We start from the raw sequence: 13,187 nt of genomic DNA, 5'->3' as shown, positions 1-13,187 counted from the left end.
GAGCTGTTAACTTATAACCTTCCAGATGTTAAGTCCCGCTTGCTGTCAGAACACATTCCATCCAGCCCCTCCACTTTTGCAAGCCAGACTCCAGGGCTCTGCTTGGCCATCGGGCTGCCCCTCCACCCCGGCTCCCTCCCGCCAGTCCGTGTAGCGTGCACCACCTCTCCACCCTTCCTACCCTCTTCTGTGGGCCTCTTGTCTATGCTTGGCTCCAGAGAATCCATTCTGCTAGTCTTTTGGTGGTTTTCTGGGTTATTTAGGCAGGTGTGGGTGGAATCTAAGTGATCAGCAGGACACGGTGAGCCCAGCGTCCTCCTACGCTGCCATCTTCCTCAAGATTTTTTCTTTATCACTATTTTGCAAGTTTAATTACAGTATGCCTTGGGTGTCAGCCTGCTTTGCTGATTTTGATGGGAGTTCTCTGTGCCTTCTGGATGTCTATGTCCTTCCCCAGATTAGGGAGGTTTTCAGCTATTATTTCTTCAAATAAATTTTCTGCCTCCCTTTCTCTCTCTTCTCTTGGGACTCCTATGATATGAATGTTATTATGTTTGATGGACTCATTGAATTCCTTAAGTCTATTCTCTCTGCCATTCCAGAGCTGACCCTCTTCTCCTTGCTTTTTCCCTAGTTACCAGTCTGGACTCTTTACTTCATGGGAGGTTATTTTAGAAAAATAATTCTATTTTCTCTCTTTTATTCAGCTTGATTACTTTCCTTTACTCTGTGTTCTAAGTTGCTAATTCGTTTGTCTGCTTCTAGCCTGCTGTTCATCGTATCAAGCCTGTTTCCAATTTCATTTATTGCCTTCTCATTTCTGATTGATTCTTTTTTAACTTTTTTATTTCTGTGATAAGGGTCTAACTGATGTCTTCTATTCTTTTATCAAGCTCAGCAAGTATCCTTATGATTATTGTTTTAAATTCTCCATAAGTCATGCTACTTATATCTGTTTTGCTTAGATTTCTGGCCATGGCCATATCTTGTTCTTTAATTTGGGATAAATTCCTCTGTCTTGGCTTTTTTTCTAAGTGTCTGCCTTCTTCTGTGTGCTAGAAAAGCCAGTTATGTCATGGAAGTAATGGCCTTATGAAGAAGAGGTCATGCAGTGTCCAGGGCATGGTGAATAAGAGGGAATTTGGATGCAGAGAAACACCTGAGTTGTGTGGGCACAGAGGGCAGACCTTTGAGGACACAGTGAGAAGGTGGCCACCTGGACTTCTTGGAGCTGCTCATGATGGCTAAAGACACATAAGAGGCAGGTGATGCCAATGGACACACCCTGTTAGCTCTTCCAGGAGGAGAATTAACAACTCTCAGTCCCCCAATGGGAAGGGTGAAGGATTCAGCTTTATTTTTTAAATTTCCAATGGTCTTTATTTTCATCTTTGACAATAATGGCAGTACTTTTGCACAGGGGGTTGAACAGATTAAATGAAATAATGTGCATGAAGCCCTAAGCACAGTGCCCCAAACAGGTAGGTCTTCTATAAGTGTTAGCTATAAGCCTGAAACATTGTAGGATCTCCAAAAATATGTATTGAATAAATGAAAGTACTTTTTTTGCACTTCACATGCATTATCTCATTTGAGTCTCAATTTAAAAAGTAATAATATAAACAGATTTTAAAGATAGGAAAATGGGTTCAGAAGTCAAAAGGGCTTGCCCAAGATCACACACGTATCAGGTGCTGATCCAGGGTTCAAACCTGCATCTTCAGGCTCCACTTAACTTTGGAGGTAAACCCAAGAATCAGTGAAGGGGTGGGGAAGTGAAACATGGAAGGGAGAAACAAATAAGTAGGTAACAGTGAGCTGATCACCACTATGGTGAAGGGGACCCTAGGAAGAACTCCATGGGACACAATTTGGAATTATCCTACCAAAGAAAAGGAATCTGGGGAATTCATTCCCCCTCATTTTGAACCCCTAAACGCCTAAGGGTTGCTTTGCTAAGATCTCAGCCCTTCTGCTTCCCTTTCCATGGGCTGAACCCCATACACCATAGGATACGGGTATCTGGCCAGAGAAAGTGCTCAGAGATTCAAGGGTTCATGGTAGGTATGTATGGAAACTGTTCACCAACCATGCATATGTCTTCTTTCATGGCCAGGGGATATAGGTAGGGAATTGGCATTATCTGATAAAATGTGAGCTCCTGAGGACAGGGCCTATGTCCACCTCATCTAGCACAAGGGTGGTCATTAGCCCTAGATGTATGTTTGAATGGACTGATAGAACTTAGTAGAAAACTGAATATGCAGAGATATCTGGGATTGAAGGAAGTTTAAAATGGAGACTCAAGGCCCAGACAAAATTCACTGTCTTTATAATTTTGAGAAAATTTGCTACACAGAGAGAGAGAGACCCTCCAAAGGTGAAGGGGAAACCAAGCCTCAACACAGAGCAAAACTCCATGTTGTTGCCACCTCCAAGACCATATTTTGATTAGGATTCTTTCATGGCATTGCTTGCATAAATCATATTAAATACATTCTTTGCTAAATGGCTGCTGTGTGCCAGGATGGCCAGCTGTGCCAAGACAGCTGCTAAATTAGAATGGTCTTAAATCAATTGCAGATACCTAAATGTTTGCAGCTCTGAAGTCCCCCAGCCACACCTCTTCTTTCCTCCTTCCACTAGCCTCATTTTAATACTGCTTTTTATTTATTTTTAAAAAAATTTTAATGTTTATTTATTTTTGAGAGACATATCATGAGTGGGAGAGGGGCAGAGAGAGAGGGGGAGACACAGAATCTGAATCAGGTTCCAGGCTCTGAGCTGTCAGCAGAGAGCCCAACACAGGGCTCAAACCCACGAACCGTGAGATCATGACCTGGGTCGAAGTTGGACACTTAACTGACTGAGCCACCCAGCTGCCCCTATCCTGCTTTTTAAAACCAGTTTTGAGGGTGGGGGATGTTTGGACTTCAGAGCTCAGGGACACAGAGCAGGGCTGTACATTTGGGGTCAGCCACACTCAAAACAAGTTGGATCCTGGCCTGGGAAAGATGACAGGAAAATGAGCTAAAGGATTCTCTCGTGTGGGGTGTGGAATGTTACAGCAGCACAGGCCCTGGGAGTGGAGGGAGGGACCCAGACCTGTAGATTTCCATTTTTTTCTCACCTCAGGGCCCTGAGCTCAAACACAACCTTAAGCAAAACATAAACAAATGCACCAACATGCTGAAATGGAAAAGTGATTGTGTTTGTTTTCAAGAAAAGCTGCCAGCCAGCTTCTCAAGCTAATGAAAGAAAGTCTTTCTGTTTGAGAAGTCGCTTAAGTGGCCCCTTCAAGGGGAGGGAAGATGAGGCCCTGAGGAAAGGTGTAACAGGATATTTGGCCCACTGTCTCCAGGGAAAAGGAGGTAAGGAGATGGAGGGCAAACTCACAAAGGGGCAAAGGGAGGAAAAGCATTAAGACTGACCTTGCATTTAGAGTTCTGACAGGATGAGGACCCTTGGGATAATTAAGATGTCCCTTCCTGAGCCTATGGGTGACAAAATCCCTTGGGTTCCAGAAAATAACTTCCCATGAAGTAAAGAGTCCAGACTGGTAACTATGGAAAAAGCAAGGAGAAGAGGGTCAGCTCTGGAATGGCAGGCAATGGAGGGCCATCTGCTTACTGTTTGCTCTCTAAGGGAAATAAGCAGTGACTAGCCAAGACTCTCATCTTCCTGGCCCTTGGACTCCAAAGCCAAGGCATCAGGGTAAGGGTGTCAGGGAGCCCTGGGTTTCCTGCTAGGCAATCAGAAAAGTTGGTGAAAGGGCTGCACCTGTATCTCAGGCTGGTGGGTATGCTAAACAGATGCAAGGTAAGTTGTTCCAGCAGAAGCAGACTTTGCCAAGGTTAAAGTTAATGGTGGACAACCTTGTTCTAAAGGTCAGGCAATGGCCACTCCCTGGCTCTGACCATGTCACTGTCATAGCCCCTGAAAGTACACTTTGTAGAAAAAGACTCTTCCTCTGGAGAAAAGCTGGAGAGCCTCCCCTATCCCAAGGTAGAATGCTTAATAGCTCCAATTCTTCCCCCTTGTTTTGTCCAACTTTGCAATTTAATCTGCTATGCACAGAAAGTAATTACCCACCCAGCCTCAGTCATGTGATTTATTTTGGCTAATGAGATATTGGCAAACACGACCTACGTGAAAGCACTTGCAAAGTAGGGCTCTCTTTCTGGGCTCTGGTGTCCCTGTGAGAAGGGTGAGCACAGGCTAGCCTGCTGGTGCCAGGAGAAGGAACAGAGACACATGGAGCATAGATGCCCAGCCTAGAGAAAAGTGCCAGCAGTATGAATTACAGTAATAAATGCCTTTTTTTTAGTCACTGACTTGTGTGGTGCTTCATTATGTAGAATTTCTGTTGCGATAGCTGATATGGAAATTCGAGAAAGAATAAGCAGACCAGTCAGCTCTCCTCAGAGAAGCTGCCACCTCTTTCCCAGTCTGAAATAATGAGCTATTCTCCCAGCAGTTGACAACCACTTCCAAGGCAAAAACATCAGAAGGGCATCTCCTGGGCTCCACCCTTACCTCCACTTCTCTCATTTCTTCCCTTCTTCCTCTACAAGGAGCCCAAGCCCCACCAGGATCCCATTGGGAATGTGCACATGCACACACACACACACACACACACACTCACACAGTACACTTCTGTCCTTAAAGTCCCTGGCATCCCAAGGACTAGGCTGAAAACACAGCTTCTTCCTCAAGGACATTGCAGTGGAAGAAAATAGAAAGGATCCTAAGAGTCTGATTTCCTTGATTATGGGTATGTTAGTTGTTCTCCTGAAGACAGAGCTGAGGCAAGGACTTGGGTATGGTAGGTTTCTTTAGGATTATATTCCAGGAAGCTGGAGTGAGGGAGGAGAGGGAGGCAGAAAGGGAGAGAAACAGCTGGCAATAGTATTGGACTGGTTACCACTGTGGGCAACCGAGGCTTACCCTGCTGGGGACTCTCTGGGAAGCTGTAGGGTGTGCACTTCAGAATTGTCTCTCCAAAGAATGAAAGGCTGGGCATTTATCCAGGCACTTCTTCCCCACTGAGGACTGGTGTCCCTGGACTATTAACAACCCTCCTCCTTACCTCCTGCAATCCCCCCCTGCACTGCCTTCAAGGGTTGAGTAAGTGAAAAGTTTAGAGAAAGCTCTGAAGCAGAGCAGCTGAAGCACTAGATGAGAGGCAAGAAGGTTGTAGCCTATAGCCAAAGGCAGAGGGAGGGCAAGGAGACAGTGTGGGACCAACTGGGTCTGTTACACAGAAGCTCTATGATCCAGGTAGGTTAGCTCTGCACATTGATCTCACTGGATCCTCATAAACCTGAAAGGAGGGCAGGGTCATGAACGTCATCTTACACCCAAAGCCAGCAAGTTGGTAGAGACATCAGGATCCAAACTCCAGTTTGTTACGTTCCAAATCCATTGATCTTACCCTAGTCCTGGAGTAGCTTCCCCATTAGCTAATTAATTCATTTAACAAATATTTGTTATGGTCCATGCACCACTGGTAGGAGGTGGGGAGGGTTGCCAGGTACAGTTGCTCAGTTTGTGCACTGTGCAAGAACACTGTATCTAAGAGAACACCAGTCACATCATAAATAGCATATGGTATATTTGCTATAATAACTTTCTAGCAGATGGTAATAATGTACCTTGTTCTAACAAATTAGTGTACTAAAATAATTTTCCTATAGATATATCAATCATCCTTACAAAGGGTACTTTGCACCCTTTGGGCTCTGGCAACAGGTACAGGGAGTACCATGAAAGGTAAAACAGACAATGCCCCCCACCCTCATGGATCTTATAGATTAGCCAGAGAGACAGATGTCAAATAAATAAACACATCACAATTTGTATTCATGCATATATTTATAAATGCTGTAAGTGGAAAAACATATTGACAGACCTTGTTCAGAAAGGCTTTCCCTGAGGGCAGAGGAGCCAAGATGGTGGAAAAGCATGGAAGATTTTTTTGCAGCTAGCATCCATGAAATACAGTCAGATCAACACTAAACCATCCTATACACCTAGAAAACTGATTTGAGGATTAGCACAACAATCTGCACAACCTGAACCACAGAACTCGGCAGGTATGGGGCACATCCAGGTGAACTGGGAGACAGAGAAGCTGCAAGGCAGACTGTTTTTGCTTGTGGAGAGAGAACAGAGACCAGTGAGGGGGGGGAGTAATATGGGAAAAGCACCCCTCCCCCAAAAAGAAGAGTAGCTGGAGAGAAAGTGGAAAAGTGGAAACAGCTGCAGAGACTGAAAAAAAAGGGAGAAGGAGAAAGGAGAGGGTTTAAATTCCATTAAGACTCTATAAACAGAGGGAGTGCACAGTCTGAAACTCCACAGCTCGATAACTGGCGGTGCTCTGGTGAGAAGGGCAAATCCCCAAGAGCAGAATGAAGTCCAGAGAGTTCTCAGGCCACATGGGGAGAGGCGGTTCCACTGCTGGGAGGACATTTTGTAGAGTCCATGTGGCCACCCCAGCAGACCCCAGAGGTCCCAGCAGACCCCAGAGAATGACCACATTCGCTGGTGCTGGAACAAGGTCATTAAGGTTGAAGCCTGGTTCCAGATATGTGTTGTGATTTTCCATAATTCCTGAAACACTTCTGCTACATGATTGTGTGAACTTTTTCTGGGGTGGGCTGGCACCCAGCCACAGTCTCTGTGCATCGGCAGTAGCACACAGTCTCTCAGAAGTGAAGGGTCAGAAAACACAGCTGCATCTGAGACAAAACTCAGGAGGGAGGTGTCACCTGACAACTTGATGGCTTGGTCACAGACAGTGTAGACTCAGGGAGTAGACAGAAGCCAGATACAGAGGACAGGTGCGTGATTGTTGACTGAGAAGAACAGAGTTCCAATACTGGAGACTGGGTAGCTGGGTGACACCATTTTCACCCCTCTCATGCACGTGAATACACACCTACAAGCGCCACAACAATCCACCTCTGTAAGCTAAGCAGCACCATCTAGTGGAGAATGGAGCCGTTACACTAAGCCCTGCCCAACTGGGCCAAACTCGCTCTTCAAGAACACCACAAGTCTCTCTACCTGCTTATTTTATGGACTATAAAGTGCTTCATAGTTTGACTTTTAGGGGAACACAATGTAATTTCAATCGTATTTCAGTCTGTTTGCTGGTCCATCTATTCAATTTCTTTTTTATTTTTCTTTTTTGTTTCTTTTCTTGAATACAGAAAGAGAAAAAATTTATTTTTATTTCCTGTTTTTACTAAAACTATTTTTCTTTAATTTTTTTCTACTATATTTTTTACTTCTTTGTAAATTCTTCAAATTCTATTTTACTTCCACCATTTCATTTTATTCTATTTCATTGTATTCATTTTTTCAAATTTTAAAACGTTTTCCTCCCCCCCCCCCTTTTTTCTCTAATCTATCAAGCCTCTTGCAACACACAGACCAAAACACACCTAGGATCCAGCATCATTTATTTGATATTTGTGTGTGTGTGTATGTGTGTGTTGTTTTTAATTTTTTAATTTTAATTTTTTTACCTTATTAATTCCTTTTCTTCCTTCAAAATGATGAAATGAAGGAATTCACCCCAAAAGAACAGAGCAGAGGAAATGACATCCAGGAACTTAATCAACACATATACAAGCAAGATGTCTGAACCAGAATTTAGAATCACGATAATAAGAATACTACCTGGGGTTGAAAATAGATTAGAATCCCTTTCTGTGGAGATAAAAGAAGCAAAAGCTAGTCAGGATGAAATAAAAAATATTAACTGAGCTGCAATCTCGAATGGATGCCATGGCAGCAAGGATGGATGAGGCAGAGCAGTGAATCAGCGATATAGAGGACAAACTTATGGAGAATAACGAAGCAGAAAAAAAGAGGGAGACTAAGGCAAAGAGCACAATTTAAGAATTAGAGACATCAGTGACTCATTAAAAAGGAACGCCAGAATCATAGGGGTCCCAGAAGATGAAGTGAGAGAAAAGGAGGCAGAAGGGTAATTTGAGCAAATCATAGCAAAAAACTTTACTAACCTGGGGAAAGACACAGACATCAAATCCAGGAAGCACAGAGGACTCCCATTAGGTTCAACAAAAACCGGCCATCAACAAGGCATATCATAGTCAAATTCACAAAATACTCAGGCAAGGAAAGAATCATGAAAGCAGCAAGGGGGGAAAAAAGTCCTTAACCTACAAGGGAAGACAGATCAGGTTTGCAGAAAACCTAGCCACAGAAACTTGGCAGGCGAGAAAGGAGTGGCAGGATATATATATTCAATGTGCTGAATTGGAAAAATATCCAGCCAAGAATTCTTTATCCAGCAAGGTTGTCATTCAAAATAGAAGAAGAGATTAAAAAAAGTTTCCCAAACAAAAATTAAAGGAGTTTATGACCACTAAACAACCCCTGCAAGAAATTTTAAGGGGGACTCTCTATGGGGAGAAAAGAAGGGGGAAAAAAAGACCAAAAGCAACAAAGACAAGAAAGGACCAGAGAACACCACCAGAAACTCCAACTCTACAAGAAACATAATGGCAATAAACTCATATCTTTCAGTACTCACTCTAAAGGTCAATGGACTAAATACAACAATCAAAAGACATAGGGTAATAGAATGGATAAGAAAACAAGATCCATCTATATGCTGTTTACAAGAGACCCACTTTAGACCTAAAGACACCTTCAGATTGAAAGTAAGGGGATGGAGAACCACTTATCATGCCAACAAAAGAGAGCTGGAGTAGCCATACTTATATCAGACAATCTAGACCTTAAAATAAAGACTGCAAGACATGAAAAAGATATTATATCATATTTAAAGGGTCTATCCACCAAGAAGACCTAACAATTGCAAACATTTATGCTCCAAATGTGATAGCAGCCAAATATATAAATCAATTAATCACAAATATAAAGAAACTCATCAATAGTAATACCATAATAGTAGGAGACTTCAACACCCCACTCACAGCAATGGACAGATCATCTAATCAAAAAATCAACAAGGAAACAATGGCTTTCAATGAAACACCAGACCTGATGGACTTAACAGATATATTGAGAACATTTCATCCTAAAGCAGTGGGATACATATTCTTCTCCAGTGCACATGGAACGTTCTCCAGAACAGATCACATACTGGGACACAAATCAGCCCTCAACAAGTACAAAAGGTTCGAGATCATAACATTCATATTTTCAGACCACAACGCTATGAAACTTGAAATCAACCACAAGAAAAAATATGGAAAGGTAACAAATACTTGGAGACTAAAGGACATCCTAACAAAGAATGAATGGGCTAATCAAGAAGTTAAAGAGGAAATTAAAAAGTACATGGAAGCTAATGAAAATGATAACACGACAGCCCAAAACCTCTGGGACACAGCAAAGACAGGCATAAGAAGGAAGTATATAGCAATCCAGGCCTTCCTAAAGCAGGAAAAAATGTCTCAGATACACAACCTAACCTTACACCTTAAAGAGCTGGAAAAAGAACAGTAAATAAAACCCAAAAACAACAGAATACAGTAAATAATAAAGATTAGAGCAGAAATCAATGCTATTGAAACCAAAAACAAAAAACAAACAAAAAACAGTAGAACAGATCAATGAAACCAGAAGCTGGTTCTGTGAAAGAATTAACAAAATTGATAAACCACAAGCCAGTTTAATCAAAAAGAAAAAGGAAAGGACCCAAATAAATAAAATCACAAAAGAAAGGGGAGAGATCACAACCAATATAGCAAAAATACAAACAATAATAAGAGAATATTATGAGCATTTATATGCCAATAAAATGGGATATCTGGAAGAAATGGAAAAATTCCTAGAAACATATACATTACCAAAACTGAAACAGAATGAAATAGAACATTTGAACAGATCCATAACCAATAAAGAAATTGAATTAGTAATAAAAAAAAAATCTCCCAAAAAAACAGGAGTCCAGGGCCACATGGCTTTCCAGGGGAATTCTACCAAACATTCAAGGAAGAGTTAACACCTATTCTCTTGAAGTTGTTCCAAAAAATAGAAATGGAAGGAAAATTTCCAAACTCTATGAAGCCCACATTACCTTAATTCCAAAACCTGACAAAGACCCCACTAAAAAAGAGAACCATAGACCAGTTTCCCTGATGAGCATGGATGTGAAAATCCTCAACAACATATTAGCCAACTGGATCCAACAATACATTTAAAAAAAATTATTCACCATGACCAAGTGGGATTTATACCTGGGATGCAGGGCTGGTTCAATATCTACAAAACAATCAATGTGATTCATCACATCAATAAAAGAAAGGACAAGAACCACAGGATCCTCTCAATAGATGCAGAGAAAGCATTTGACAAAACGCAACATCCTTTCTTGATAAAAACCCTCAAGAAAATAGGGATAGAAAGAACATACCTCAAGATCATAAAAGCCATATATGAAAGACCCAATGCTAATATCACCCTCAATGGGGAAAAACTGAGAGCTTTCCCGCTAAGGTCAGGAAGACGACAGGGATGTCCATTCTCACCACTGTTATACAACATAGTATTGGAAGTCTTAGCCTCTGCAATCAGACAACACAAAGAAATAAAAGGCACCCAAATCTGCAAGGAGGAGGTCAAACTTTCACTCTTCGCAGATGACATGATATTCTATATGGAAAACCCAAAAGATTCCACGAAAAAACTGCTAGAACTGATCCATGAATTCAGCAAAGTTGCAGGATATAAAATCAATGCACAGAAATCGGTTGCATTCCTGTACACCAATAATGAAGCAATGGAAAGGGAAATCAAGGAATCAATCACATTTACAATTGCACCAAAAACCATAAAATACCTAGGAATAAATCTAACGAAAGAGGTGAAAATCTATACACTGAAAACTATAGAAAGCTAATGAAGGCAATTGAAGAAGACACAAAAAAAAAAAAACGGAAAAAGATTCCATGTTCCTGGATAAGAAGAAAAAATATTCTTAAAATGTTGATACTATCCAAAGCAATCTACATATTCAATGCAATACCTATCAAAATAACACCATCATTCTTCACACATCTGGAACAAACAATCCTAAAATTTGTATGGAACCAGAAAAGACCCCGCATAGCCAAAGCAATCTTGAAAAAAAAAAAAAAAAGCAGGAAGCATCAGAATCCCAGACTTCAAGATGTATTACAAAGCTTTAATCATCAAGACAGTTTGGTACTGGCACAAAAAACAGACACATATATCAATGGAACAGAATAGAAAATCCAGACATGGACCAACAAACGTATAGCCAACTAATCTTTGACAAAGCAGGAAAGAATATCCAATGGAATAGGGGCGCCTGGGTGGCTCAGTCGGTTCCGTGTCCGACTTCAGCTCAAGTCATGATCTCACAGTCCGTGGGTTCGAGCCCCGCATCAGGTTCTGTGCTGACAGCTCAGAGTCTGGAGCCTGCTTTGGATTCTGTGTCTCTCTCTCTGCTCCACCCCTGCTCTCTCTCTCTCTCTCAAAAATAAATAAACATTAAATATTTTTTTTAAAAAAGAATATCCAATGGAATAAAGTCTTTTCAGCAAGTGGTGCTGGGAAAACTGGACAGAGACATACAGAAGAATGAACCTGGACCATTTTTTTACACCATACACAAAAATAAACTCAAAATGGATGAAAGACCTCAATGTAAGACAGGAAGCCATCAAAATCCTTGAGGAGAAAGCAGGCAAAAACCTCTTTGATCTTGGCTGCAGCAACTTCTTACTCAACACATCTCCAGAGGCAAGAGAAACCAAAGCAAAAATGAACTATTGGGACCTCAACAAAATAAAAAGCTTCTGCACAGTGAAGGAAACAATCAACAAAACTAAAAGGCAACCGATGAAATGAGAGAAGATATTTACAAACGACATACCAGATTAAGGGTTAGTATCCAAAATCTATAAAGAACTTATCAAACTCAACACCTAAACAACAAATAATCCAGTGAAGAAATGGGCAAAAGACATGAATAGACATTTCTCCAAAGAAGACATCCAAATGGTAGGGGCGCCTGGGTGTCTCAGTTGGTTGAGCATCCGACTTCAGCTCAGGTCATGATCTCACGGTTTGTGAGTTTGAGCCCGCGTCGGGCTCTTTGCTGATGGCTCAGAGCCTGGAGCCTGCTTCGGATTCTGTGTCTCCCTCTCTCTCTGCCCCTCCCCCACTTGTGCTCTGTCTCTCAAAAATAAATAAATGTAAAAAATTTTTAAAAATAAAAAATAAATTTAAAGAAGACATCCAGATGGCCAACCGACGCATGAAAAAATGCTCAATATCACTCATCATCAAGGAAATACAAATCAAAACCACAATGAGATACCACCTCACACCTTTCAGAATGGCTAACATTAACAACTTAGGCAACAACAGATGTTAGTGAGGATGAGGAGAAAGAGGATCTCTTTTGCACTGCTGGTGGGAATGCAAACTGGTGCAGCCACTCTAGAAAACAGTACGGAGGTTCCTGAAGAAGTTAAAAATAGAACTACCCTATGATCCAGCAATTGCGCTACTAGGTATTTATCCAAGGGATACAGGTATGCTGTTTCAAAGGAGCACATGCACCCCCATGTTTATAGCAGCACTATCAACAATAGCCAAAGTATAGAAAGAGCCCAAATGTCCATCGATGGATGAATGGATGAATGGATAATATGTGGCATATATATATATATATATATATATATATATATATACACAATGGAATATTACTCGGCAATCAAAAAGAATGAAATCTTGCCAATTGAAACTACTTGGATGGAACTAGAGGGTATTATGCTAAACGAAATCAGTCAGTCAGAGAAAGACAAATATCATATGACTTCACTCAAATAAGGACTGTAAGACAGAACAGATGAACATAAGGGAAGGGAAACAAAAATAATATAAAAACAGAGAGGGGGACAAAACGTAAGAGACTTTTCAATATGGAGAACAAACAGAGTGTTACTAGAGAGGTTGTGGGAGGGGGGATGGGATAAATGGGTAAGGGGCATTAAGGAATCTACTCCTTAAATCTTTGTTGCACTATATGCTGACTAACTTGGATATAAATTTTAAAAAATAAATAAAATTGAAAAGAAAAGAAAGACAGTCTTGCCAACTGTGGTGTCAGCTTTCCAGAACATGCTGAAGGCTGTAAAACCATTGAATCACAA

Source organism: Acinonyx jubatus, chromosome E2, assembly GCF_027475565.1.
Source record: "Acinonyx jubatus isolate Ajub_Pintada_27869175 chromosome E2, VMU_Ajub_asm_v1.0, whole genome shotgun sequence".
Taxonomy (NCBI): Eukaryota; Metazoa; Chordata; class Mammalia; order Carnivora; family Felidae; genus Acinonyx; species Acinonyx jubatus.
This window is presented reverse-complemented; position numbering follows the sequence as displayed.